Here is a 23,592-nt window from a genome sequence, read left to right on the forward strand (position 1 = left end):
GAGGAAAATAGGATTAGGCAGAGGAAGAAGTTAAACCATTATGCATTGCGGTGAGGGTCTCAGTTCATCCGTGGGGGTTCTGGAGCTGGAAAGGCCACTCAGTGTTGTCCATATTGAGACAAAGGGGCTGGATTTTTGTATCTTCAAATCAACCAGTCATTGGATGCCAGTTTTGCCTGGCAGGGAAAGAGATAATTTCTTGGGGAAAGACTCAGTTGTGGGCTGTTGGCAAGTATGGCACGCAGACTAAGAGCCCCCAAAGATGTTAGAACCTTGTTTCCTATCACTCCTGGTCTGACACTGGAACATTGAGATCTGAGTTCATAATTGTTTTTGCATTCTTTTCAGTTATTACTTCACGTAATTTACGAATCACCTTTCCAATTTTGTCTCTCCTGTTCTTCATAATTTATCTCCATTGTTTTGTCTGGCATTTTCCTTCTATTTAGTTCAAGCCCCTGGATCGGTTCAGTTGATCTCCAGGCATGAGAGGCACTCTATTCTTAGCCAGAGGTTATAAATTTAATGTCTGAAATCAAGAACCAGAAATACAAAACCGGTTTTGAATTTCATTTTTATATGCAATCCTTGCTTCTCATATCTTACTGTCTTGTCCTTATCCCCAACCTTCCACTGGAAGAATCAATAAACAAAACCACCAATTATCCCACGCGCTTCACTTCGCTGTTTCTAGAGAATGCATTTCAAGCTTTTTCTGTTGGTCCTCTTTGTCTTGGCATGAACAGGGGAATGGAGCGAATGAAATCTATGGAGCATCTACTGTGTTCCAGGCACTATGCTAAACACTTTCTGTGCTATGGTGTTTAAATTCCATAGGCACACATGCAGGTAATTATTATTATTCCTACTATACACACAAAGAAAGGTTGTGTCTGTTTGACTTCACAGTCTTTACTGGTATTGAAACACCTGAGCACATGTATCATTGGTGAGTGTTTTGCTAAATCATGGTCACCTCCTCATCATTTCCTGGAGGGCAGTGTACCTCCTGACTGACTGTCCTGTATTGATAGAGCCACTTTCTATCCCTCGGTGGTGAGTCCCCACCACCAAACCTGCCCCAGTGCCTACAGTGGGTGGTTCATGGTTGTGGTATCTACGTAACTTCTTCAGAAGAAATGGGTTTAACTTCTGCAGAATGAGGCACAGACCAATTGTGCATTTCCGGGAAAGCAAAATTTTTTTCCTCTTTCACTTCTATGCTGGGTTCTTTCAATCGTCATTCTTTTGTCTCTAGTTTTGATTTCCCTTTGCCTTCAAAAATTTGACTTCTTGCTTTCTTTGTGTACTATTTTATCTACTACAGATACTCTTCCTACTCTATAATAAATTAGAGAGAACAGAATCTTCTCCTCCAATAGGATGACCTACTTCCATCTCTCTCTCTTCCCTCACCTCTCTCTTTCTCTCATACACATACACACCCCTACACGCAGTCCTGGTGAAAACAAACCTAGTCCATAACCTGGCAGGTTTCTAGGGCAGCTCCTCAGCACCCATATCCTTGCCTAGAGCTGGCTTCTCAAGTGAAATCCCCATTCTTTGTAGCTCCACTTGACACCACCCTTGGCTAATTTCTCTGCTGCAATAGCAAGATACTTTTGGCCGAGCTGTCCACTCCAATCTTAAATTACCTAGAAAACCAATAAATCACTTTTTACTTTGCTCCTTTCTTATTCCATTCCTGGTACCTCCCTCCATTAGGCCCGGCAGAGGTATTTGGAAATTCTTGGAAAATCACTGCCAGCCAACTAGTTCCTAAAAACAGCTATTGGTTTATCGTCTACCCAATAAATAGAAAATTGGAAACATTTTAGAGAATTTCTCACCTTTCCTACCTTCCAGCTTCTGTAGCAAGGCCAAACTGGGATTCCACCCCAGAATCTGAACACAGGAAATAAGCTTAGGAACCACCTAGGTCTGTTGGTTCTTGGGCATTCTTGGGATTAGAGTGTATTTCTCCCTGCGCCAAAAATGCTTGGCTGGCTGCAGGCCTTGGAGGGCAAAGCGAGGACAGCTCTAAAGACTGAAGCAAAACTGTACCCTCTGTTCTGAGTCTGCCATGAAAACAAACAGGAAAAGACACACATCTTTCAGGCCCTGTGTTAATTCAGAATAAAGATGAGGCGCTGTAGAGGTCATGCTTTTATGGAGGAACTTTCTCCGTGCGCTGCCAAACTTCTCGCGGTTGGCTTTCTGTTGAGAAAGTTATTGGAGTTCATTCTTTGGGATGTTTGGGTGGCTGTTCAGCCCAACAGTGCAAAGGCTTCATTTCTTTTTCTTTATGTTTGGCCTTGTGGCTTTCAATCCAAGATGGGACAACTGTCCCCTCTCTCTGAGACCATACGACACCCAGGTTGCCAAAATGGCAGACACCTTTATTGCTGGGAAAAGGTGAGATTTGGTTTCCTCAGATTGCACATGGGATGCCAAGTAAGGGCAATTGAAGATGGGCTTTATTTCAGAATTCTACACACTTTGAATTCATGTTTTCCTGGGAGAAGTAACGTGTTGCCCTATTCATGAAGGACAACCTACTAAAAAAAAAAACTAGAGAATAGTAATTTATTGATAAAGATAATAACATTTTACAGTGAGGATGACGGTTCTTTTCTGCTTTGAGGGTTTTCTGTTCCCACAAGTTTTTCAGCTAAGCTTTAGGAATTTGGAATGTAGTGGGATTGGCCCAAATCCTAGACAAGCCCTGATGAAAAATGTCTCTGGGGACCTCTCATCTTCATATAAACCAGGAAGGGCCATAGACCTGTGAGCCTTCTCCCAAAATCTTTGCTGATATTCAGTGATAATGAAATGATGATGAGGAGGGAACCTGCTGTGGCTTGGCTGACTCATTGTGACAAGAGAAGGGAAGAGCAGTGGACCCCCAGATCAATGCTTTCTGCAAATTTTTCTTTATAAACCAGGGGTTTTAGGAGAGTAAAGAATGGCTTCAGTACAGTTGATGGTCTAGTTAAAATAGATACCCGCTTAACTACTGCCACCCTCTCCAACCAAGCTATAGGTCTAGGCTTCGAATTCCCAAGCCCCAAGGGTCGGACTATGGCCAGTGCCCACAGAGTGGCCCACAGGTGCTCACTGGCATAGAGACTTAGCAACGATGCTGATTAAAAGGAAGGAATTATCACTGATTACAAAACGCAGACTCTCCTCTCTGACCACTGCTTCTCACCTCCATCTTTTCTTGCCTCCTCCATACCTACCCTGCTTGCTCTCGTCCTCCACGCATGTGTGAATCCTCTTCTGGAAAAAATCCTCCATGGGTGCTGTTGCCACCAATAGAGGCTATGTCAAGGGACAGGAATGCAAGGGTCGGGGCAGGGTTGGGACAGGGAGAATGTTTACATATCCAGGGGGGCCAAAGGCTGGGTGACTGGAGGGAGTTTTCAAATCATCAATGTGCTGGGAGTGGAGAGACAGAGGGTAGCTATGGTCAAAACTGAAGTGGCACCTATGTCAGGCTCAAGGGAAAGGCAAGGCATTAATAGGGAAGAGGAGTGTCAGAAGCTGAGAAGAGAAGGAAAAGGAGAAGAAGCTGAATGTGGGTCCCAAAAAGGGCAAGCAGATCAAAACTGATGGCGTGAGGGGAAGCAGGGTGCTAAGGTCTATGTTAATAAAATATGGACTACATAGAACAAGTCAGGCCTCTGGAAAAAGAGGCCAAGCATGACCAAATAATGATGAATTTAAATCACTTGCCCCTCACCCTCTGCCTGTTTTATGAGCTTCTTCCTAGCCTTACTGAACCCCTCTGTAATCTAGGTTGTGCTCAGCTATTTTAATGCTATCCATTGGGACATAGTGAAATAGCCAACTTCTTTTTTAGGTGCCCTGTGTGCTAAGTTTGTCACCTAACTCTATTATAAACTCCTTGGCAACAGAACTGTGTCATCTGCTTTAGAATCCATCACAGAATCTATCATCCCTGCTCAAATAATAGATGCAATGCAATTGGACTTTGGCTTTCTTGTAACACCTATACTTAGCACAGATTTCTGCTGAGGCAGGTAAAATTCCCCAAACGACTCGTGTTTCTGAAGGACTACCCATTAATTCTGGATTTGGAGGCCATTTGTTTAGGAGTCTGAGGGTGGTGCAACGGTTAACATGCTCAACTGTGAACCAAAATCCACGAGAGAAGGATTCGCATGCATGGAGTCAGAGAGCAAGGTGGAGGTTCAAGTCCACGGAGGCACCTCAGAAGGAAGGCCTGGTGATCTACTTCCAAAATAAAGCCACTGAAAATCCTATAAAGCACAGTTCTACTCAGATACACACGGGGTTTCCATGAGTTGGAATCAACTCAACGGCAATGGGTTTGGTGGGTTTTTTTTTCAGCCACTTGTTCAGGCCCCTGTTGTGTTTCCTTATATACGATATGAACACTGCACACTCAGGGATGTGTCCATCTGCCATACCGTTGGCTTCTAGATGTTCTTCTGAGGCTTGTTCCCCCCAGCAATTGCCTTGGACCTTGGAGATCTGCTTCCCTCCAGACACAGCCCTCAAGCTGTGAGTGCAGACATGTCCACTCCTCCAGACTCTGACCTCAGATTTGTCCTCAAGGCTTTGGGTAATGCTCTATTCTCTACACAAAATCCTTCGGACAGAGTGCCCAATCTGATCAGCCTCATTCTGCATCAGTGTTTCTCAAATGGCAACCCAGTGAGCATCTACATCAGAGCCAGTTGGGAAACTGTGGAAAATGTAGATTCCTGCCGGGTCCCCACCCTAGTCCTGCTGAATCAGAACCTCTGAGTTTGAATCCAGGAATCTTCATTTTAACAAGTGTCTAGGCTATTTTTTTTTTTCTTTAAATACATTAAGATTTTTGACTGGGGGCAGTGGTGATTCAGTGGCCGCATTTTTGCCTTCCATGTGGGAGACCCAGTTTTGATTCCTGGCCAGTGCACCTCATACGCAGCCATCTCCCCTGTGTCAGTGAACACTTCTGTGTTGCTATGATGCTGAATAGGTTTCAGCAGAGCTTCTAGACTAAGACAGACGAGGAGGAAAGTCCTGGCCAACTGCTCTGAAAATCAGCTAATGAAAAACGTATGGATCCCAAGGGACCCAGTCCGCAGACAGCCATGGAGATGGTGCAGAAGTAGGCAGCACTTCATTCCATCGTGCCTGGGATTGCTGTGATTTGGGGTGACTCGCCAGTAGCTAACAACAACAAAGTTTTGAATAACCAACCACTGAGCCCTGTCAGTTCAGTGTGGCCTCAAGTCTTTGCCCCTCTGGTTTATCCCGTTCTTTAGCTCCCCAGAGAGTGGTGGATCAGACACCCCAGCTCCCCACCTGTAAGCAGAGATCCTAACCCTGTGGGATATCTCTTCAGTCTGCTCCTTCATCTCGGGTCCCACAGTCTGGCCTCAGCCACCCTCCGGGTACCCGCCTTGTGCTGGAATGCCTGTCAGCTGCTCCTGGGGGCACTGAGAGCCACACTACAGCTGGAACGCTTTTGGTATTGTTTTCTTTCTCTGGGAAAGGGATGTAACCACGCGATGTACAACACGGTAATTGAAAACAGGTCACGGTTTCTGCAGCTTCAGTCACACGTGGGGGACATTTCTGGTGCCCATTTTCAAATAGACCAATGAGGGCCTGCAGCAGCCCAGTTGTTGAGCAGGGAGTGTGGACAAACAAGCTAACTGACGTTCTTTGCTCTTCTTCTGATTTTAAAAGGACAATAAATTGTAGAGGTTGTAAATTTAAAAAGAGAGAAAGAAAAGGAAAGTCAAGTGTTGCTAGTCCCTGTATGAAAGGACGTTTACAACCTCTCATTTCGACCGGATCTTAACCCAGGAAGCAGGAGGCGAGGAAGGCCTGGGGCTCTCCTGGGATCTCTGCCGAGGCCTTGGCTCGGCTACCAGGGCAGAGGTGGTGGAGCTTCCCTGTGCTGCCGGTCTGCAGAAGGGAGAACAGACCCCTCTGTTAGTTCCTGCTGATAATAACGTAGACTGCGTGGGCAGACATTGCTCATCCCCTGGCTGAGGGCTGCACGTGTCTCAATGCACTGGTTGTTCTTTACCTTCGTGTAAAATGTGGCTTGGCAGACAAAAAGGGATTAGGACACCCCTTGACTGAATTCCTGGTAGAATTCCCTGTTTGAGACACCCACTCAGAGCTGACAGCTTTGAGGGTTTATTGAGTTGGCTGTCAAATCCAAGGCTAATGGTCTCGAGAGTGCCGGCCCCTCCTGCCGGCCTGTTCCTATCTCTCTCCAGTCCTGTGAAAGAGGGAATGCTTAGAAACTCTTCCCAAGAGACTTCTGAGAAACAGCTCTCAGACGAAATTCCTTGCTCTGTGCCCATTCATGCACTTGTTTTTCAAAGGCTGCGAATTAAAAGAAAAAAGAATCTTATGTGTTCAGACAAGTAGGGACAAACAGCCTTGATGGTAAAGGAGCTCAGAGACCTGGGAAGGTGCCTCAGGATAAGGTGAAGCCCTGGCTTCACACTGTGTGATGGCCTGGCCCTGAATTTCAGAATTAAAAACAAAAGACAAAAAACAAAAACCAGTTGCCATTGATTGAATTCTGACTCGTGGAGAACCCCACGTGTGTCAGAGCAGAACTGCACTCCACAGAGTTTTCCAGGCCGAGTCCTAGGGGAAGCAGGTTGCCAGGCCTTTCTTATGAGGTACCTCTGAGTGGGTTTGAACTGCCAACCTTTCGGTTAGTTGTTGAGTCCTTAATCATTTGCTGAATATCTATCATATTTCCTTTTAGTGGACTTTTTGGTTAGTCCACCATCACAGAACTATGCCTTCTTTGTTTCATTCGTTCACCCGTTCGGCAAACATGAAATATTGGCTATTAGGCCTCCAAAAGTCTTCTGGCTTCCTCCCAAAAGGATGGTTCCCTCAGGTTCGTGGGCATATTCTTCCTGTACACAGAATGAATGAATGAAGGAATGTACTCAGGACAAGACCAGGTATCTACAGAGTATTGCCTTGTTCCTCATAAGTTTCCATGACTTTTCAAAAACATGCCACCTGGTTAGTAATCAGCAAGTACTCATTTTCTCTGCAAAGAAAACTTTAAAAAACGAATTAGCTTCAAGATGGGTTTTCCTCCTGTGGCACTGGGAAAACACGTCTTTCATCTCTGGCCATTCAGGCTTCCTCGGCCTTCTGTAGCAGAGAGAAGTTGGGGCTGGAGATGTAATGCCAGGAATTGGATTAGTTTCCTAGAGCTGCTGTAAGAAAGTACCACAGAATGGGTGTCTTTAAACAAGAGAAATTTATCATCCGATAGTTCTGGAGGCTGGTAGTCCAAATTCTGGGTGTCAGCAAGGCCATGCTCTCTCCAAAGCTTCTTGGGCAAGAATCTTTCTTATCTCTTCCAGCTTCTGGTAGCCCTAGGCGTTCCTTGTCTTAGAGCTGCAGCGGAAATTCCATCTCTGCCTCTGTCAGTTATTGCATGGCTTTCTTCCTTCTGTGTGGCTGTGTCTCTTCTCCTCTTTCATAAGGTGCCGCTTATATTGGATTAGGATCCACCTTACTCAGGTATGACCTCATGTTAACTGGTAACATCTTCAAAGACCCTATTTCTAAATAAGGTTGTATTCACAGGTACTGGGGGTTAGGGCTTCAACATATCTTGTTGGGGACACAATGCAACCTATACCAGGAATCATTAGTTTTTTTTAAGCCATTAAACTGGTGAGATCACCAAGGAAGTGGGTATAGAAAGAAAAGGGAGGAGGTAGACCTGGGGTTCTGTAACATTAAGAGTTTAGAAGATGGAGAGAAACCAACAAAGAAGACTAGAATGGAGCAGCCAGTGAGGTAGAAGGAAAACCAGACATATGGGGTGTCTTGGAAGCCACAGGATGAAAATATGTCAAGGAAGAGGGATAGTCAAGTGTGAGGATTGTTGCTGTGAGGTGCAGTAAGGTAAGGTTAAGAGTGTGTGACTGGCTTTGGGCATGGGAAGTTATTGTTGACCCTGGAAAGGGCATTTTTGGTGGAGTAGTGGAGACAAAAGCCTGACTGAAGTGGGTTCAAAGAGTTTGTTCATCTTTGCTGCTTAATGAAATGGAACAAAGCCAAAATCTCAAAATCCTCTGGCCAGTGCAGATGGTACTCCACCCTGCCTGTATTATTTCCTTTTATATCCTCTCTGCAGTTTCCTACACATCTCTCGCTGACGAGCATATAGACCAAGCTCCAACCCTGAGGAACCATGTCATCAAATTTTGACATTGCGGCAGTTATTACAAGGTTGTAAAATTAAAGTCTCAGCCTTTAAATAGGACCATCGAATGTTTAAACAGAAAGTGCCCCTTAGAGATCATCAATACTGAGCTCCTTTATTTTACACCTGGGGAAACTGAGGCCCAGTCAGGAAGATGAATTATCCAAAGCCCTGCAGCTGCTTTGAGGTATTGCTTCTTCTTCTACCCAAGTGTACCTGGTGGGTGAGAATCTATACTTAAAAAAAAAAAAAAGATAAGGATAGATCTGTTTTTACTTTTAGAGATCTAATTTGGGGGTGTCAAATTCTGTTTACAAATTAAATTACTCAGTTTGCAATATAAGCCAATTTTCCGTAAAAGGATTAAGCCTTATTCAGGTCCCCAAATTGGGGGTGGCCCTAGTCAGGAAGCTTATTCCCTGAGACACGAGAGAAATCCTCTGGCCCAGTAACGAGCTCACAGTCAGAAAACCCCGCTGAATCTTCCCATCCTTTTCTCGGAGTTTTTCGGTGACGTAAGGAAAGTGTCTTTGGCTGGCTTTGTTGGGCTTATTCTCCATAGATGCTGCCGGTGAACCCTGCCTCCTGCCAGTTGGTGTTGTCATTTTTGGAGTGTGCCCAGGGTGGGTTAATTTTAATGCTCGTGCAATCGGAGCTTGCTGGTGTTAAGTATCCAAAGTACATCACCTACCTGGCCCTGATCCAAAGGAGGAAAAGAGCTTAGCTTCCCCTGTGAGAAGTTACCGATTCTAATCTTGGGACAATTGTGTGCCTGTCAGACTAGTTATCCTCCTTGTTCGCCTCTAAAATTCTCCTTCCCTCCAGGTACTAAAGGATGAGTGCTTGCTCTGTCCTCTGAGAGGACACAAGGCTGTGGTGTGAAAGCTGTTAGCTCCTAGACTGAGCCTGTCCCTTCTGTCCCCTCTCCCAGACCTCCCATGACCACAGATGATATAAGCTTTGCACTAGAAATTAGAAGCACCAAACGTTTCTTAAAAGTTTCCTTATAACCTAGTGGATTATAAAGAGAGCTTATTATTATTTCGCTCAGTCAACGTGTATCAGTGAATAGAAGATTCATTGGCAGAGATGTGCTAAAGCACTAGCTCCCAAACTCTGCTTCCCATTAGAATCATCTGGGAGCATTAAAAAAAACTCAATGTCTAGGTCATGGCCTGCAATGAGTTCTGACACCAACTCTGCGGCTTTAGGCCAAACTTCACAGGTTAAGGGCAGAGTCCTCCGTGAAATTGCCTTCACGTCAGACACCAGCTGCAAACTCAGGGGTCCCCAGCTCACCCTCACTTATGACTACCTTGCTAATAATCCGGACGTTCCCACTGTCCTCTTAGGTTTGATACTTTGCTAGAAAAACTCCCAGAACTCAGAAAAGGGCTATTTATTGGTGTTTCATTATGTAGGCATGATTGATCGAATCATTGACCATGTAGTTGAACTCAGTCTCTAGTCCCCTCCCTTCCCTAGAGCTCCAACCTTCTAATCACATGAGGCCCCCTGCCCTTCAGGCCACAGTGCTGTTTACTGGAGGGGCCTGGTGGCCTTTGTCATGGAGCAGAAGATTGCACAGCTGCAGACCTTCACAGTCATTGTAATAACGAGCCCTGCCAGCCTGACATGGAGCCTAGCAGCAGGACCTTTGTCAGAAGGGAAATGGCTTCTGTGCCCAGGAGGAGGTGGAGCTCCAAGTCCAGAGGTTCTTCATCTACCAAGAGGGAAAGACCAAACATACAAGCTGTAACAACACAGATGCAGAGCTAGTTAAGAGCTATTTTCAATCCTCAGAATAGGTAGGAAAATCTCAGGCACAAGCAAGGTAGAAGATGGTGCTTCTTGTGCCCTCCACTGCCTTGAAGGTGAGTGCTCTTTGGCACAGAGACCCACAGCTGCCCTCTGCCTCACTGGTCTCCTGACTCGCTCGCCCACTGGCTTCCATCTGCTTTCCATAAATGGTGCTTCTGTGACTTGAGGACACTGCTGCCAAGGTTAATACGCAGACACTCCAGGCCCTGGGGCACTCTGTTGAAATTTGGCATAGGTTCCACCCTCAGATCCTGATGTTATCACTTCCCCGAAAGCTGTTGCCTGCTTAGCTCTTGTGCTAAGAGAAAGCTCCCTTCCAGAGCAATGGACTGGTCAGAGGAAGTCATTCGGAGACTGTTTTTGATATGCGCTTGTTTCGAGTGCATTAGAATTGTGCTTTTAGAAGAGAGAACTCACAGATTAATGGGGAAGGTTTAAAAGAGGCAGGAGAAAAGCCACCCCAGGCTTGGGGTTTCACAAGTAAGCACTTGTGAAAGGGGTGGGGGAAGTTGGTTAGTATTGTACAGCCACATAGTTGAGACACTTCATAGGGTGGGTTTTGGTAATAGTAAAGGTATCTTCTTACCTCCAGGGAAACCCAGCGTAACATCTGTGCCGATGTCCCCAATCCCCAAATGCTTGCCCTCCTACAAAAGGTGTTCATCTCATCCTCTATTTCATCTCCACCTGAGTTCAGAGGTTTGATGATCAGCTGCCCCTAGAAGATCCCTCACTTGGTTTCTCTAACTTCTTTTCCCTTGGTAGCAGGGATGAGGGTTGAATGTTTTATATTATTAATTGGAAGTGCAATGAAAAGACGTTTCATCTTCTGTAACAGATCTAATCTTGCTCCAGCATCCTCACCCAGCTGGATAGAAGAAAAAACCCTTCAACCTGCCAAATTTGAGCATCTCAGACTCTTATGGTCTGTAAGTGTCTTCTAGTTTAAAGCATCCGTCATGGGGGAAATGTTTCTTTTGGGTAAATTCTCAGCCTTTCAGATTTCTATCTTCACCTTTTCTCCTCTCCAAGAAGGCAGTCATAGGGTCTCCTGGGGTTAGGAAGGGGGCCTCAGATGTGTGCTCACGGACTTGTACTGCCTGTGTTCTTTCTGCTCTCAGTGTACGGATCTGGTCCCTGGTCACGGTGCAGTGCTTGCTCGCTGCAGCTGCCCCTGCCTGCATTTGAGAGCTTCTAGCTATTTGCCTCAGATTGCAGCATTCTCTCACACTTGTTGAGAACCCCACACTTTCATATCCCTCAGCGGGCTACATGAGACCTCTCCTCCTACTCCATTTTGCTCCAGGGTCTGTCCCACTCACTCTGACTTAATGCCTTCTTCTAGCCCCACAGTGTGCCTTGGCCAAGACAGGACAATAATCCTAGTGTTCTTTCCCACTCTTTGAAGCTGTGGAGCTGGCTTTTATGGAAAGGAAGGAAGTGATCCCCACCCCTTTTATTTAACCCTGAATGAGTAAGGTGCTCCTCCAAATTCTATTAATCAGTGTGGGGTACTCTTGATGGTGAACAGCAAAGCCTTCCTCCAGGAAGCTTTGAGGGTTGGGATTGCTAGAGACAGAAACCTATCGTATGTGTTGGACAAAGCAATTTGGGAGGGAGAGGGCTATGAGGACATGCCCCCTTCCATTCCAAAGAGGATGTGTGGTTCCAGGGTTCAGAGTGAAAATGAAAATTCTTTGTGTCATTGTCTTGCCTCAGAATGCATCTCCACTGAATCCAGGTTCTACCTTGGTCATATGAAGGCTCTCTCATTTCCAAACCAGGCTGGCAGAACCAAACACCCAGTCTTCTCTTTGTCTCCATGGCTGAAGCGATGTCACATCATCAGGAGACATAAAATGCCTCCTCCAAGAAGGCAGCCCACCTGAAGTATACTAAGTGACAGTGTGACACACACAAAGACTACCTGTCATGACAAGTGCTTAAACTTTCATCAAAATCAAGGAGTCCTTCCAGTTGGCTTCTGTAAGTCCAAGGATTCTGTTCAAAGAGCACGTTTGACAGAGCCCTGAAGCTCAGAGTCTGTCCGCTTAACATAAGCTTTGGGCTGGGTATCTTTGAAATATGGACTTTGGAAATTCTCTCCCCCAGGTGGCTGCCAAATCCTGGATGCCCTCGGATGTGAGGACTGTGCAGCTACACCCTGCCATTCAAGATGGCACTCACGCTGCTTTCCATCCAGCGTGTTTTCTTGGTGAAGTCTACCTCTTTCCACCAGTGAGTGTCACAGAGAAAGTTACAGGCAGAACTGGGAATGGGGCCCAAATCTACCTCCCAAGCTGGGGCTCCTGCCATTATAGAAGAAATGAGATGAGAGGGCCGAGTTTGCTGACCGAGGTCAGTAGCCTCACAATTTAGTGATCTTTTCCCTTACCGAAGCAGAGCTGCTAGTCTCTTTTCCTGACACACAAGAACACTCATGCCCCTATGACAGCCTCTAAGCTTCCTCCCTCTAGTCCCTTTCCTTGTTCATGCCAATCCAGCTTGCACATTACACCTGCAAAGCCATTTCACACCATGGAATTGATTGTATAATTCGTCTCTTTGCTTCTGCTCAAAAGACCAAATCCAGAATTCTTGGTGTGACATTCATAGTCCTTCACCACCTGGCCCTGATCTACATGTTCCCCAACTACTTCCATATAGTTGCTCCATGTTCTTCAGGTCAAGCTATCCTATTCTCTGACCATGCCTTCTAACAGCATTTCCCAGTTGTTACTGTTGGTAAACATCTGGAGAGCTTGTAAAAATAGAGATTCCCTGGTCCGGGTCACAGCCTCAGACATTCTGGATCAGGAATCTGAAGTTTAACAGGAATCCCCTATGATTCTGATCTAGAAGAGCCAGAAGTCTTGAGAATCCCAGCTTCACAATTTTTTATTTGTGTAGCTTCCTGAGATTGAAGCTTTTTCTCAGCTAGCATGACAAGAGAGCTCTGGAAGCTGCTTCCTGTCAATTGCTAATTAGGTGAGCTTGATCAAATTCCTTCATCTCTCTAAACCTGATTTCACATTCTAAGGATGTTGTGGAGGATTATAAAAAAATGACAAGTCGAATGTTTGCAAAAGCTGGACAATGAAAACTGAAGGCCAAAGAAGAATTGATACCTTTGAATTGTGGTGCTGGTGAAGAATATTGAGTATACCATGGACTGCCAGAAGAACAAACAAATTGGTCTCGGAGAAAGTACAGCCAGAGTGCCCCTTGGAAGCAAGGATGGTGAGGATTTGTCTTGTTTACTTTGGACACATCATCAGGAAAGACCAATGGCTAGAAAAGGGCATCATGTTTGGTACAAGGTCAACGAAAATGACAGAACCCCTTCATATGGTGGATTGACGCAATGGCTGCAATAATGAGCTCAAGCAGACCAACAATTGTGAGGATATTACAGGACTGGGCAATATTTCGTTCTGTCATACATAATGCTGCTATGAGTTGGTGTCAACTCAGTGGCAACTAAAAACAGCACGACCAGTAGGTAATCACAGAATAAGTTGTAAAGTTTTCTTCTTTGGGTGAATATGGTCTAAAATGGGTTGGACAGGACTGAAAAGCCCTCAAAGTTTAAAGAAATTAATGGCAAAATCTTAAGCATGAGGCTATGTGGAGAAAAGTGTGATTGAGACTTTGCACAGTCCCCACAGATCTGGAGGCCTTCAGCTCCAAGCCCGGCCCTTGTCAGGTAACCTAGGACAAGTCACATGACCTGTCAGAAGCTAAACTACCTCACCTGTGATATGGGAATAATGATAACGATGCTGTCCACCCAACCCTGCCAGTCTATGGTGCAGATCAAATGAGACACGTGGTAAGGTATCTTGTGAATTCTAAAACTCTGCAGGAATAATAATTAAATTTTTTTCACATCCAAAAGGCAGCTGCCTAATCCACTGGGTATTTCTCTCAGGATCAGAATTAAGTGACCAATCAAAGCAGCAGAGTCTGGAAAAACAAGTTAACATAGAGCCAGAATTGGATCTGTGCCTCCTGTGGTCAAGAGAAGTATTCCATTACTGTTCTTTTATTTACCTGTTTCTGGGAGTCCTGTTGTTGCTTTATCATGTGATTAAGGCTTTGGAATTCCTTTACATTCTTCACTAGAAACTACACAACCTCTGTTCTTCAGTAGAAACTACACAACCTTTAGCCCTTCTATTTTTCCTAACTGCTCAAATAGTGGAGACCTGAAGGTAAAGCCTATGGGTAATCATAAAAAAGCAAACGAACAACAACAAAAAAAAAAACCACAGAATGAAACACTCCTCTAAAGTTTACCGAATGAATGCTGATAGAAAGTTGATTAAAGCGTAATCAAGCAGCCTACAATCCTGGCTTTCAAGACTCCCTGAAGTCCTGCTTACACCTGCCTCTTTGCATTCACCTCCAAAGCCTGTCCTTTGTAAATCCTTTCATCCTGTTTAACTGATCTACGTTATTTATTCCCCCAATCCACTGTAGGAATTTCAACCACTGCCTTTGTTGAAACCATCAAACTGCTGCCCCTGCCATGAATCTGCTCCCCCATGCTGCCTTTCGTTCCTGCCTTTCCATTCTTTCTGCACTGAAAGCTTCCTTCAGGAAGCCTTCCAGAATGCCTCAGCCCTCTTGGAGGGTCACTGCCTGTACCTCTTATCTGGCGCTCTGTTTGGGCAGCTCTCAAGACTGTCTTCACACCTCTGCATCCCAGGGGCTAGCACAGATCCTGCAAATATAGGAGCACAATAAATATTGTGAAATAACAGCCTTTGTGGATAACAAGAAATAAATAGAATGGTTACTAACTTTTAAAGCAACCTACAGTGTGACATGCACTGGGTTATGTGTTATGGCTAAATGTGTGCAATCTGGAATCAGGCTTCCTGGGTTCAAATCCTGATAACACCACTTACTAACTTTGTGATTTTTTGTAAATGTGAATTGAGCACAATAAATATTGTGAAATAACAGCCTTTGTGGATAACAAGAAATAAATAGAATGGTTACTAACTTTTAAAGCAACCTACAGTGTGACATGCACTGGGTTATGTGTTATGGCTAAATGTGTGCAATCTGGAATCAGGCTTCCTGGGTTCAAATCCTGATAACACCACTTACTAACTTTGTGATTTTTTGTAAATGTGAATTATTTAACCTCTCTCTGTGTTACAATTACCTTGTTTGTAAAGCAGGGCCAGTAAAAGTATTAAAAAAATTTTTTTTTTTTTTTTTTTACCTCATAAAAATTGTTTTGAGAATTAGATAATACATGTAAAGAGCTTAGAATGGTATCTGGCTCACTAAGCATTCCCAGCGCCCAGTGCCGTCGAGTCGATTCCGACTTATAGCGACCTTACAGGACAGAGTAGAACTGCCCCATAGAGTTTCCAAGGAGTTATGCATTGTTATTCATCAACAATACCATCCTGTGAGGTATGCATATTTGTCCCCATTTTTTCAGTTGAGGTAACCGAGTTCACACATCCAACAGAGAGATGGCATTCACCGAAACAAAAATGTACAGTAATATTCTTTAGAAAAAGAAAATTGAAGGGAAATTGAGTTTTTAGAAAGATACACCAGTCCCCAAAACAGACTCAAAATATCAACAGCTCTCGGGAGGGATGTATTGTGATGAGATCTGCTTCAAAGTGGGAAAAGCCAATGAGGAGGGACTATTTCCATGGCAGGGCAATCTCTTGGGAACAGGTTAAAGTTGGTGGAAGTGGGGTTTTGCTTTCAGTTTGTCTTTTTCAAAAGATGTGTGCCCAAGGTGAGTGTGACCCTGCACCTGTGCTTACTCAGTGACCTTGTTCGTTTCCTGCCACACCCCGCCTGGTGTTCAGGAGAGCAGGGTCTCACACTTCAGCTGGGGGGTGATACCAGAAGTCAAATGAATGGGTTCCTATTGTTTCTGTCTCACTGCAGCCACACCTCTTCCCTACAGTGCTTCTGGCCCACCGGTTCTTTCTTTCACCAAGGGTCCAGGAAGTTCTCAGCTTTACCTTCTGGCCAGGAGGCAGCTGTGCTTCCAACAACCTGGAGCCCCTTGGCTCTGGGCATTGTACCTCTTTTCTCCTTAGCCTCTAGATCTTTATCAGCATCGTTGGAGCTGGCAATGACTGTGCAGGCTCAGGCCCTCACCACGGTTTGTTGTTCATTTCCTCTTGCTTCGAGACACAGGCTACACCTCCACAGGGCAGGCAAGCTCACCTTTTCTGGCTCCTCTTTAAAGAGTGTGGCCCTTTGAGTCCTGCCCTCCCTCCCCACGCCTTGCTTCTTCATCTTCACCAGGTTAATTAGGGGCTTGAACTTTTGCTAGCGTTACAGAGTCTCCATTCTCCAGGTAGGAGACCGACCTGGTTCAAGAGAGCTTTTCGTGGGAGACTTAATACCAGAGGGAGAAGTTGCTGAACTGGAGCAGCATAAAAGACTTAAAATTTGCTAGTTTAACAAATACGGGTGTACAGCTATACAGATGGAAAACGTTTCCATCATTATAAAGAAACAACAAAATGAAACAAATCACCAACAACATGATAACAAAACCAAACCTGTTGCCATTGACTAGATTCCGACTCACAGTGACCTTCTAGGACAGAGTAGAACTGCCCCATAGAGTTTCCAAGGAGCGGCTGGTAGATTTGAACCGCTGACCTTTTGATTCGCAGCAGAGCACTTAACACCTGTGCCATCGGAGCCCCAACAACATGATAAGGCCATTGTATTGCTGAAAAGCCATACCACATACATTTTGTTACAAGGGGCAGAGACTTACTCTCACTATTTGAAAATGACAAAGGAGGTTGGTCCGCTGCAACACACAAGTGAGCGGAACTGACGTTAGAACTGGAAAACTGTTGTGGTTCAAGGCAGGTCTTTCTCTCTTCCCAGTGTAGTTTCTTTCTCAGGGCATTTCTTTTTTTCATTTAAAAAAAAAATTTTATTGTGCTTTAAGTGAAAGTTTACAAATCAAGCTGGATTCTCATACAAAAATTTATAAACACCTTGCTATATACTCCTAATTGCTCTCCCCCTAATGAGACAGCACACTCCTTCCCTCCTCTATTTCTTTTTGAGTCTGTTCTGCCAGCTTCTGACCCTCTCTACCCTCTCATCTCCCTTTCAGACAGGAGATGACAACATAGTCTCAAGTGTCTACTTGATCCAGAAGCTCACTCTTCCCCAGTATCATTGTCTATCCCATAGTCCACTCCAATCCCTGTCTGAAGAGTTGGCTTTAGAAATGGTTCCCGTCCTGGGCTAACAGAAGGTCTGGGGACCATGACCTCCGGGGTCATTCTAGTCTCAGTCAGGCCATTAAGCCTGGTCCTTTTACGAGAATTTGGGGTCTGCATCCCACTGCTCTCCTGCACTCTCAGGGGTTCTCTGTTGTGTTCCCTGTCAGGGCAATCATCGGTTGTAGCCGGGCACCATCTAGTTCTTCTGGTCTCAGGCTAAGGTAGTCTCCGGTTTAGGTGGCCCTTTCTGTCTCTTGGGCTCATAATTACCCCATGTCTTTGCTGTTCGTCATTCTCCTTTGGTCCAGGTGGGTTGAGACCAATTGATGCATCTTAGATGGGTGCTTGCTAGCATTTAAGACCCCAGACGCCACTCTCCCAAGTGGGATGCAGAATGTTTTCTTAATAGAGTTTATTATGCCAATTGACTTATATGTCCCCTGAAACCATGGTCCCCAAACCCCTGCCCCGTTATGCTAGTCTTCAAAGCATTCAGTTTATTCAGGAAACTTCTTTGCTTTTGGTTTAGTCCAGTTGTACTGACCTCTCCTGTACTGTGTGTTGTTTTTCCCTTCAATTTTACTATCTAATTAGTGAAAACCCCTCTTCCTGCCTCCACTCCTCCCTCCCTCATCTCATAACCGTCAAAGAATGTTCTCTTTAAACTATTTCTTGTGCTCTTATAATAGTGGTCTTATACAATATTTTTCTTTTTGCAGCTGACTAATTTCACTAAGTGTAATGCCTTCCAGATTCCTCCATGTTATGAAATGTTTCATGGATTCATCGTTGTTCTTTATTGATGTGTAATATTCCATTGTGTGAATATACCATAATTTATTTATCCATTCATCCATGGATGGGCACCTTGGTTGCTTCCAACTTTTTGCTACTGTAAACAGTGCTGTGCTGCAATGAACATGGGTGTGCATATATCTGTTCGTGTAAAAGCTCTTATTTCTCTAGGATATATTCCGAGGAGTGGGATTGCTGGATCATATGGTACTTCTATTTCTAGCTTTTTGAGGAAGCACCATATCAATTTCCAAAGTGGTTGTACCATTTTACATTTCCATCAGCAGTGTATAAGTGTTCCAATCTCTCCACAGCCTCTCTAACATTTATTATTTTGTGTTTTTTGGATTAATGCCAACCTTGTTGGAGTGAGATGAAATCTCATTGTAGTTTTGATTTGCATTTCTCTAATGGCTAATGATCATGAGCATTTCCTCATGTATCTCTTAGCTACCCGAATGTCTTCTTTAGTGAAGTGCCTGTTCATATCCTTTGCCCATTTTTTAATTGGTTATTTGTCTTTTTGTAGCTGGGTTTTTGCGGTATCATGTAGATTTTAGAGCTCAGATGCTGATTGGAAATGTCATGGCTAAAACCTTTTTCCCAGTCTGTATGTAGTTTTTTAGTCTTTTGGTGAAGTCTTTGGATGAGCATAGGTGTTTGATTTTTAGGAGGTCTCAGTTATCTAGTTTCTTTTCTGCATAGTTAGTAATGTTTTGTACACTGTTTATGCCATGTATTAGGGCTCCTAACGTTGTCCCTATTTCTGTTCCATGAACTTTATCATTTTAGATTTTATGTTTAGGCCTTTGATCCATTTTGAGTTTGTTTTTGTGCATGGAGTGAGGTATGGGTCTTGTTTCATTTTTTTGTGGTTGGATATCTAGTTATGCCAGCACTGTTTGTTAAAAAGACTGTCTTTTCCCCAATTAACTGACTTTGGGCCTTTGTTAAATATCAGCTGCTCATATGTGGATGCATTTATGTCTGGATTCTCAATTCTGTTCCACTGGTCTATGTATCTGTTGTTGTATCAGTACCAGGCTGTTTTGACTACTGTGGGGGTATAACAGGTTCTAGAATCGGTAGAGTGAGGCCTCGCACTTTGTTCTTTTTCAGTAATGCTTTACTTATCCCGGGCCTCTTTCCCTTCCATATGAAGTCGGTGATTTGCTCCTCCATCTCATTAAAAAATGTCATTGGATTTGGATGGGAATTGCATTGTATCTATAGATGGCTTTTAGTAGAACAGACATTTTTACAATGTTAAGTCTTCCTATCCATGAGCAAGGTATGTTTTTCAACTTATATAGGTCTTGTTTGGTTTCTTGCAGTAGTGTCCTGTAGTTTTCTTTGAGTAGGTCTTTTACATCTCTGGTAAGATTTATTCTTAAGTATTTTATCTTCTTGGCGGCTACTGTAAACAGTATTGATTTGGTGATTTCCTCTTCGATGTTCTTTGTTGGTGAAGAGAAATACAACTGATTTTTGTGTGTTCATCTGGTATCCTGATACTCTGCTGAACTCTTCTATTAGTTTCAGTAGTTTTCTTGAGGATTCTTTAGGGTTTTCTGTGTACAAAATCATGTTGTCTGCAAATAGAGATACTGTTACTTCTCCCTTACCAATCTGGATGCCCTTTATTTATTTCTTTGTCTAGCCAAATTGCTCGGGCTAGACCTCCAGCATAATGTTTAATAAGAGTGGTGATAAAGGGCATCCTTGTCTGGTTCCCAATCTCAAGGGGAATGCTTTCAGACTCTCTCCATTTAGGATGATGTCGGCTGTTGGGTTTGTATAAATGCCCTTTATTATGTTGAGGAATTTTCCTTCTTTTTTCTATTTTGCTGAGAGTGTTTATCATGAATGGGTGTTGAACTTTGTCAAATGCCTTTTCTGTATCGATTGATAAAATTATGTGGTTCTTGCCTTTTGTTTTATATATATGATGGATTACATTAATTATTTTTCTAATGTTGAACCATCCCTTCATACCTGGTATGAATCCCACTTGGTCATGGTGAATTACTTTTTTGATATGTTGTTGAATTCTGTTGGCTAGGACTTCCTCGAGGATTTTTGCATCTAAGTTCATAAAGGATATAGGTCTGTAATTTTCTTTTTTTGTAGTGTCTTTCCTGGTTTTGGTATCAGGGATATGCTGGCTTCATAAAACGAGTTTGGGAGCACTCCGTCTTTTTCTATGCTCTGAAATACCTTTAGTAGTAGTGGTGTTAATTCTTCTCTGAAAGTTTGGTAGAACTCTGCAGTGAAGCTGTCCTGGCCAGGGCTTTTTTTTTTTTTTTTTGTTGGGAGTTTTTTTGATTACCTTTTCAATCTCTTCTTTTGTTATGAGCCTATTTAGTTGTTCTACCTCTGTTTGTGCTGGTTTAGGTAGGTAGTGTGTTTCTAGGAATTCATCCATTTCTTCTAGGTTTTCAAATTTGTTAGAGTACAATTTTTCATAGTAATCTGATATGATTCTTTTAATTTCAGTTGGGCCTGTTGTAATATCGCCCATCTCATTTCTTTTTCAGTTTATTTACTTCCTCTCCTATTTTTCTTTTGTTAGTTTGGCCAGTGGATTATCAATTTTGTTAATTTTTTCAAGGAACCAGCTTTTGGTCTTGTTAACTCTTTCAATTGTTTTTCTGTTCTCTATTTCACTTAGTTCTGCTCCGATATTTATTATTGCCTTTCTTCTAGTGCCTGAAAGTTTCTTTTGTTTCTCTCTTTCTACTTGTTCAAGTTGTAGGGATAATTCTTTGATTTTGGCTCTATCTTCTTTTTGTATGTGTGCATTTATTGACATAAATTGACCTCTGGGCACTGCTTTCATTGTGTCCCAAAGGCTCTGATAGGAAGTGTTTTCATTCTCTTTGGATTCTATGAATTTCTTTATTCCATTCTTAATGTCTTCTATAACGCTGTCTTTTTTGAGGAGATTATTGTTCAGTTTCCAGGTGTTTGACTTCTTTTCCCTGCTTTTTCTTTTGTTGATTTCTACTTTTATGTCCTTTTTGTCAGAGAAGATGCTTTGTAATATTTCAATGTTTTGGATTCTGCTAAGGCTTGCTTTATGGCCTTATATGTGGTCCATTCTAGAGAATGTTCCATGTGCACTAGAAAAGAAAGTATACTTGGCTGCTCTTGGGTGGAGTGTTCCGTATATGTTTATAAGGTCGAGTTGGTTGATTGTGGCATTTAGATCTTCCATATCTTTATTGAGCTTCTTTCTGGATGTCCTGTCCTTCACTGAAAGTGGTGTGTTGAAGTCTCCTACTTAATTGTGAAGCTGCCTATCTCACTTTTCAATGCTGGTAGAGTTTGTTTTATGTATCTTGCAGTCCTGTCATTGGGTGCATAAATATTTAATATGGTTATATCTTCCTGGTAAATTTTCCCTTTAATCATTATATAGTGTCCTTTCTTATCGTTTGTGGTGGATTTAACTTTAAAGTCTGTTTTATCAGAAATTAATAATGCCATTCTTGCTCTTTTATGATTGTTGTTTGCTTGATATATTTTTTTCCATCCCTTGAGTTTTAGTTTGTGTCTCTAAGTCTAAGGTGTGTTTCCTGTAGGCAGCATATAGATGGATCATGTTTTTTAATCCATTCTGCTACTCTCCATCTCTTTATTGGAGCATTTAGTCCATTAACATTCAGTGTAATTAGGGATAGGTATGAGTTTAGTACTGTCATTTTGATGTCTTTTTTTGTGTTGTTGACAGTTTCTTTTTCCCACTTAATTTTTTTGTGCTGAGTAGTTTATATATTGTCTTTTCCTTATATTTGTTGTTGTTGATTTTGTTTCTGCTGAGTTTCTATTCTTTTCTTGTATTTTATTTTGATGAGTAGGATAGTTAAGTCTCGTTTTGGTTACCTTAATATTTACCCCTATTTTTCTAAGTTAAAACCTAACTTTTATTTCTTTGTATGGCCTTTTCTTCCTCTCCATATGAAAGATCTGTGACTACATTTCTTAGTCCCTCTTTATTATTTTAATGTGGTCTTCTTTTACATAATGAGATTGCCATTTCCCCATTTTGAGCATTTTTTTTATCTTGATTTATTTTTGTGATTTCCCTGTCTGGGTTGACTTCTGGTTGCTCTGTCCAGTGTTCCAGTCTTGGGTTGACACCTGATATTACTGATTTTCTAACCAAAGAACTCCCTTTAGTATTTCTTGTAGTTTTGGTTTGGTTTTTACAAACTCCCTAAACTTCAGTTTATCTGGAAATGTCCTAATTTCACCTTCATATTTGAGAGACAGTTTTGCTGCATATATGATTCTTGGCTGGCAATTTTTTTCGTTCAAAACTTTATGTAAGTCATCCCATTGCCTTCTTGCCTGCATGGTTTCTGCTACGTAGTCTGAGCTCAGTCTTATTGACTGTCCTTTGTAGGTGACTTTTCGTTTATCCCTAGCTGCTCTTAAAATTCTCTCTTTATCTTTGGGTTTGTCAAGCTCGATTATAATAAGTCTTGGTGACTTTCCTTTAAAATCTACCTTATGTGGAGTTCGATGAGCATCTTGATTGATATCTTCTCATCTTTTGTGTTATCAGGGAAGTTTTCTGCCACCACATCTTCAACAATTCTCTCTGTATTTTCTGTTATCCCTGTCTGTTCTGGTACTCTAGTCACTCGTAGGTTATTTCTCTTAATAGAGTCTCACATGATTCTTGAGGCTTCTTCATTTTTTAAAATTCTTTTACCTGATTTTACTTCGAATATATTGGTGCTATTTTTTTTATATTGGTGCTAAGTGCTTTATCTTCAAGATCCCCAATTCTGCCTTCCACTTGCTCAAATCTGCTCCTCTGACTTTTTATTGAGTTGTCTAATTCTGCAATTTTATTGTTAATCTTCTGAATTTCTGATTGGTGGATTCCTGCAGCTTATTAAATTTTTCATTATGTTCTTGAAGAACCTTTTTAATTTCTTCAACTGTTTTTATCTGTGTTCCTCGGCTTGTTCTGCACATTGCCTGATCTCCTTTCTTATGTCTTGAAGAGTTCTGTATATTAATCTTTTAAATTGTGCATCCAGTAATTCCAGGAAGGCACCTTCATCCAGAAGATCCTTTGACTCTCTGTTTTGAGAGCTTGTTGAAGCAGTCATTGTCTGTTTCTTTACATGGTTTGATATTGACTGTTGTCTCCAATCCATCTATAAGTTATTGTATTGGTTTATGTTTGCTTACTATATCCTAGTTTCTCACTTTGTTTTGTTTTGATAAGCCCAGATGATTTGCTTGCATGAGCTAGCTTGATTATTTTCACCTTTGGGGCTTTGACGTCCTGTCACCAGATGGCTAGAGGTGTTATTAGGTATATGAGCTTATGAGTCCATTCACTTTTCTTGTGCGTATTCAGCTCAGGTGTCCAGGTAGCTGGTCATCCAGTGTGTGGTACAGGCTCTGTCCTACAGTCTTAGAAGGGCAGGGGTGTTTGGTGCAGGTACCAGTATCTGGTTGCAGCAGAGG

The sequence above is a fragment of the Loxodonta africana genome, chromosome 10, assembly GCF_030014295.1.
Source record: "Loxodonta africana isolate mLoxAfr1 chromosome 10, mLoxAfr1.hap2, whole genome shotgun sequence".
Lineage (NCBI taxonomy): Eukaryota > Metazoa > Chordata > Mammalia > Proboscidea > Elephantidae > Loxodonta > Loxodonta africana.